Source organism: Falco cherrug, chromosome 6 (assembly GCF_023634085.1).
Source record: "Falco cherrug isolate bFalChe1 chromosome 6, bFalChe1.pri, whole genome shotgun sequence".
Lineage (NCBI taxonomy): Eukaryota > Metazoa > Chordata > Aves > Falconiformes > Falconidae > Falco > Falco cherrug.
In genome coordinates, this window is record NC_073702.1 from 5,716,003 (window position 1) to 5,721,890 (window position 5,888).

Sequence of the window (5,888 nt, forward strand, 5' to 3'; positions counted from 1 at the left end):
CCCCCGGCACCCCAAAACGTCCCGATCTCACCTGCCCCCACCCCCGCCACGGCCCGGCCCGGCCGGCGGCAAACGGCGATGGCGGCCCGCAGGCGGGCGCCGGGCGTTGCCATGGGGACGCGGCGCGGCCCCGCGGCTGCGGCTGCCCGTGCGGGTGCAAAGCGGGCCCTGCCACGCACCGCACGGGGCACGCCGAGGAACACGTCTATGTCTGTGTGTGCGCATGCAAAACGTACATACGTACGGTGTCTGCCTCTACAGAGGTGCACAGGAATATATGCAATGTGGACATGCAGATCTGTATGCGCACACGCACCACATATGTGGATGTAGGTATGCATATGTATAAATACGCATACATACTGTACCTAGGTACATGTACCCGAATATGTACTCATATATACAATATATATGTATATGAATAGGCAAAACGCATATGGATGCATATGTATATGCAAAACATACATACAGGCAGATGTAGGTATGTATATGACACATAAGCATGTACGCATATATACAAGCCAAAGCAGTGTGTGCGTCAGAGGCAGCCGGTCCCTGCCTCAGCCGCCATGCCCCGGCAGGTGCCAGGAGGCGGCCTGCCCGCTGGGGCTGCCAGAGGAAGGCCTGGCGGGCGCAGGCCAGGCCCCAGCACAGCGCCGGGACCTGCTGTGTCTTCCCAGCGTGGAGGAGACCACCAGCCTCCAGGTGCTCCGCCACCTCGGCAGGCCTCCGTGCCTCTTCAGCTGTCACTTCCCATGGCGCTGAGGGCAAAACCCACCGCAGGCACCTGCCCAAGCCCTCCCGCACCCCTTCCCACCCGGGAATCAGCCTCCCCACACGCACCCCTCGGCCTCAGCCCCCACCGGGGGGTCCCACGGGCACTACCAAGGCCCCAGGACGGCTGGGTTGGGGGTCCAAAGCAGCGGTAGGTGTTGGTGGGCAGCAGGGGCCATGGGGATGCTTCCGTTACCCTCGCTGCCAGCGGCCAGCTTCCAAACCAGCTGACAGCCCACAGCAGTAGGAGCGTTCCCATTGCACAGAGATGCTGGAGAAGCTGGGGGTCCATTGCAGCATGGCTGGGAAGCCCTGTCCCCTGGGGAGAAGAGGAGGAAGGTGCCATTGCCAACTGCCTCCACGAGATGGTCCCTGGAGCGGTGGGACAGCACTGCAAGGGCCGAAAACCAAGCTCAAGGCCAGCTTTCCTGTAGGTCCCCCTGGGCAAAACACAGCAACCAGCAAAGGCTGACAGCAGCCATCAGCAATCTCTACCACACAACCACACACAGCTATAAATTCAGTCTAGCATGCTCCGATCAGATCTGACATTGTCTCGAACCCCTCCTCAAGCTCCACGCTGAGTGCCATAAAGAACAGTATTGGTTGACACCAGCCACCAGCAAAGCACCCACACAGCTGCTTGCTCACTCCCAACCCCTGCGGTGGGCTGGGGAGAAGAAAGGAAGAGAAAAAGCAAGGAAACTTGTGAGCTGAGATGTAGACAGTTTAAAAAGTAAAGGAGAGAATGAAAAAAACTCAACCAATTAAAAGGCAATGACTCGCCAGCTCCCACAAGCAGATAGATGCCCAGTCTCCGAGCAATGGCTACTGTGGAAGACAAAACCCCCAAAGCCAAACCCTCGTCTTCCTCTACCTCAGTTTTTGTAGCTGAGCATGATGTTATATGGCATGGAATATCTCTTTTGCCAGTTCAGGCCAGCTTTGTGGGCTGCATCCCCTCCCAGCTTCCTGCCTGTGCCTCTTGCCTAGCTGCTGGGGCAGCAGGGTGGGAAAAAGAAAACCTTGAGGCTGTGCAAGCAGACAGCTAAAACACTGTTTTAGCCACAGATCCAAAGCACAGCACCACAGGGGCTGCTGTGAAGAAAGCTGACTCCACCCCAGCCAGACAGATAAGTATGTATACACCTAAAAGTGCATGCAATACACAGGTATACGCACATATATATGTATACGCAAAACGTGTGAGTGCGGTACACTGTTGTGTACTCTGCTGGAGGCAGAGGCAGCACAGATGAGGCAACTTCCCTCTGCAACAAGAGCAAGAGAGTCAAGCTTGCTTGCTCCTGGAGGTGGCAGTTCCCTCAAGTGTGGTGGGGTTACAGCCCACAAGCAGCAGCCCAGTGAGCCCCAAGTTCATCCCCAGCTCTTGCACACACCAGTGAGCATGCTGTTGTACGATAGCGATGCCTTGCTGTAACTAGTTCAGTTAGTCAATACTCAATTAATTCAAGCTTTTCCATGTCAGACAGAGGAAAGAGTAATAGCACCTTAATTAAATTTAAAAGCTGTGTCCCTAAAAGGCAATCAAGTAAGCTCAAAAGGCACAGGGAATGGAGGGATAAGAGCCGACAAGCTACACCGGTTTTCAACTGATTTAATTTTTTCCCTTCAGTTTAAGGTATCAGACAGAGAGTACTCTGCTGAGAATCACGATGAGATCAAGATCATTATTTTTTTTCCCCTCTGTGACCTCAGTCAAGTCACTCTTATCAGTAAAATTAAGATGATACTATGTTACCTGGCAAGTAGCAGCAGGGTTACATCCACATTCTCAGCATGTGTACAAAGGTACAGTGCAATGAGTCCCAGCATCACCTGTGGGAAATGCTTTGGGAAAGTCAGTGGAGCAGGCATCAAAATAATCTTGCAAAGGACATTGTGAAGTCTTAGAATTCATTCTAGTAGCACAGCTAATGGGGCTTCTTAATATGTCTTCTGCATTCTCATTTTAAAAAATCAATACCCTCAGGCTCAGTAATTATAGCAAGACATTTATCAAGAGAACAAAAATCTACAGGACTGCTTTTTTCCACAGGCTGCAGAATGAGAAGCTTTCAGGGCACTTCTTGGAGCAGAAGCATGTTGCTGTTAGTGAGCTTAGGGTCACTGAGATTCCCCTCTGTGCTTCCCAATAAATCACACAAGAACCAGCTCTTCTGCAGTTGCAGGTGGGGAGGAATGAAGGGAGAAGAACACCACAGTTCTGGGGATTAAAAGAAAAGAAAGAAGGTGCCAGGTTTCTCTCTACAAAAGCAAGTTTCAAAAGTCAGTGATAAAACCTGGTGCTCAAAGCAGTGATGCTAACACTTGCTCCTGAAAAGATTATCAGCTAAAACTGGATGGTTTTACGGTGTTTAACCAAACATTATCTGCAGTAGAGATAGTGGTGGAATTTGCAGTTTTGCAGCTGCAGAAAGCCAGTTCCCGTCCTGTAACAGTCCGAGGCTATGGCTAACACAAATATAAAGACAACTTAAAAGACTATTTCAATAAATTCACTTTTCTTCTGGTATCTGTGTCTGTGCCTACATCCGCAGGTAGCACAATCTCTGCAGAGCAAAGCAGTAAGTGCTGAGAACCACAGGGCCACATCACACATGCTTCAGCATTTGTTACTTCAGACTAGCTTTAGAGTGGCCCCAGCAACTGGTGGTGCGTTTGTGGCTGGAGTGCATTAGTGGCTGTCTTGGTTCAATTCCAGCCACCAACCGAGCCCCACGCAGCCGCTCGCTCCCTGCCCCCAGCGGGATGGGGGAGAGAACTGGAAGAGTGAAAGTGAGGAAACTTGTGGGTTGAGATAAAGACAGTTTAACAGGTGAAGCAGAAGCCACGCACGCAAGCAAAGCAGAACAAGGAATTCATTCACCACTTCCCCTGGCACCAGGTGTTCAGCCATCCCCAGGAAAGCCGGGCTCCGTCGTGTGTGACAGGTACTTGGGAAGACAAACGCCATCCCTCCGCACGTTCCCCCTTCCTCCTTCTCCCCCAGCTTTATATGCTGAGCGTGGCGCCATGTGGTATGGGACATCCCTTTGGTCAGCTGGGGTCAGCTGCCCCGGCGGTGCCCCCTCCCAGCTCCTTGTGCCCCCCCAGCCCGGTCGCGGCTGGGGCGCAGTGAGGAGCAGAAAAGGCCTCGGCTCTGTGCAAGCACCGCTCAGCCACAGCTAAAACATCCCGGAGTTATCAGCGCTGTTTCCGGCACGAATCCAAAACATAGCCCCGAATCCAAAACATAGCCCCGTACTAGCTACTGTGAAGAACATTAACGCTAACCCAGCCAAAACCAGCACAGGGGCACTTCCAGAGCATGCCTTCAAATTTAATTTTGCCCAAAAGGTTCACATGCTCACAGCCTGCTTTGCTATACAAACCAAAGCACAGCAGGTGATGACTATCAAGAGGTTCTCTCTGTAAACACATGCCTGATACTAAATTAAAAAACCAGCACCCTAACACACCCGTTCCCCCATCTGAGTTACCAGTATTCACAGTCATGTTAGTTTGGTTGACTATTTCTTGGAGGAGTAATAAGATACAAGAACATCTTACTTCAACTGAAATAACAGACATTCCTTGATAAACCCAATTTTGCTGTTGTCAGTAGGACACCTGCAAACCAAAGAGCACTTGATTCATAAGACAAAACATTGGGAGTAAATACCAGTGGACTCTATTGCAGTGTTACTGCATTCTTTTTGCAGAAGCTTACAATATATTCTGAAAAGCCACTAGTGCTAGCCCGCAGCCATAAATCCCAGTAGGATATGTCCAACCGCCTATACACTTCTGGGCTGCAAGCTGGAAGGAAAAAATATATTTGCACATTGGCTTACTGAGTATTTTAAATATTTTATTGTTTTAAGCGTTTCAATAGTATTAACCTGTTTTTTCAGATAGTACTGGAATTGCAAAATTACAAACTGCCAGCAGCATTCTTATGAAAGAAAGAAAAGAAGCAGACAAAAGAAAGGAAGGAAGGAAGGAAGGAAGGAAAGAAAAAGGGAAGAAAGAAAGAGAAGGGCAGCCAATTATATATTTTCCAAAGAAAAACGTGGTTTCAGGGAAGGCTTCCAGTCTATAATAAACAACAAATTTAACTCAGTAAGCTACTGAAGACTTTAGGTTGCAGAACACTGTTTCATGATCAAAGCAGCTGGACTTCTCCCCTAAAATTAGCATTAACTTTAAGTTTTAAACATAGTTCCTGGAAATGGAAGGCTGGTTTATCCAGTGTTCTTGTAACTGGAATGACAGACCCTTACTGCCCTCCAAAAACTCCCAGGACGCGGCCGCCCTCCGCCGCGGCATCCCGACCTGGCGGCCAGGTAAACCCTGCCCCCTAGCGGTGCGTCCCAGCCGCTGCCTGACAGCGGTACCGAACAGATTCTGCTTGGGGTTTGAGACACAAGGATTTTTTTACATACTAGTTTGAAGGCTCATTAAAAACAACAAAGTAGTTTTAAAATTGCTATAAAGGTAAACACCCGAGTGCTTTCTTCAAGGGAAAGCACATCACCTATTTGACGAGTCTGCTATCACGTGAGACTGGCTATCACATTTAGGAAGCAACCTCTTTTTCCAGCTGTATCCAGAAGACAGGATTCACTTAAGTTGCTCAAGCCTGAGCACATCCCCTCGTTTTGCCAGTATGGGGACAAAGTTGCAGCTGGGTGCTCTTACACCACAGAGCTCAAGGGGAAACAACCTAGAACCAGCTCCGTGACTCAGCCATTGAATTTAGGGCACAGCCTGAGCACTTGGCAGCCACATTAAGCGAACGGAGAGCTTGCACCCCACAAACCACGACTGCCAGGACAGCAAAAAGCATTGCCTTATGAAGCTTCACCCATTGCCCTGTGCCCAGTGGAGAGGCAAGGCTGAGGAAGAGTCTGGCTGCGCTCCACTGACACAGTCACATTCACCAAAGGATTCTGCAAGGACTAATTTTCCAGTCATTCTCACTCATTGCTTATCTCAAAGAGACAGTAATCAAGTTGGCCTTCCAGCTCAGTTAGCGTCTGTCTGTACTCAGGCCTCCTCTGACTGGGTGGCCTGCTAGTGAGCGAGTGCCAGCCCTGTGGCCTCAAGGT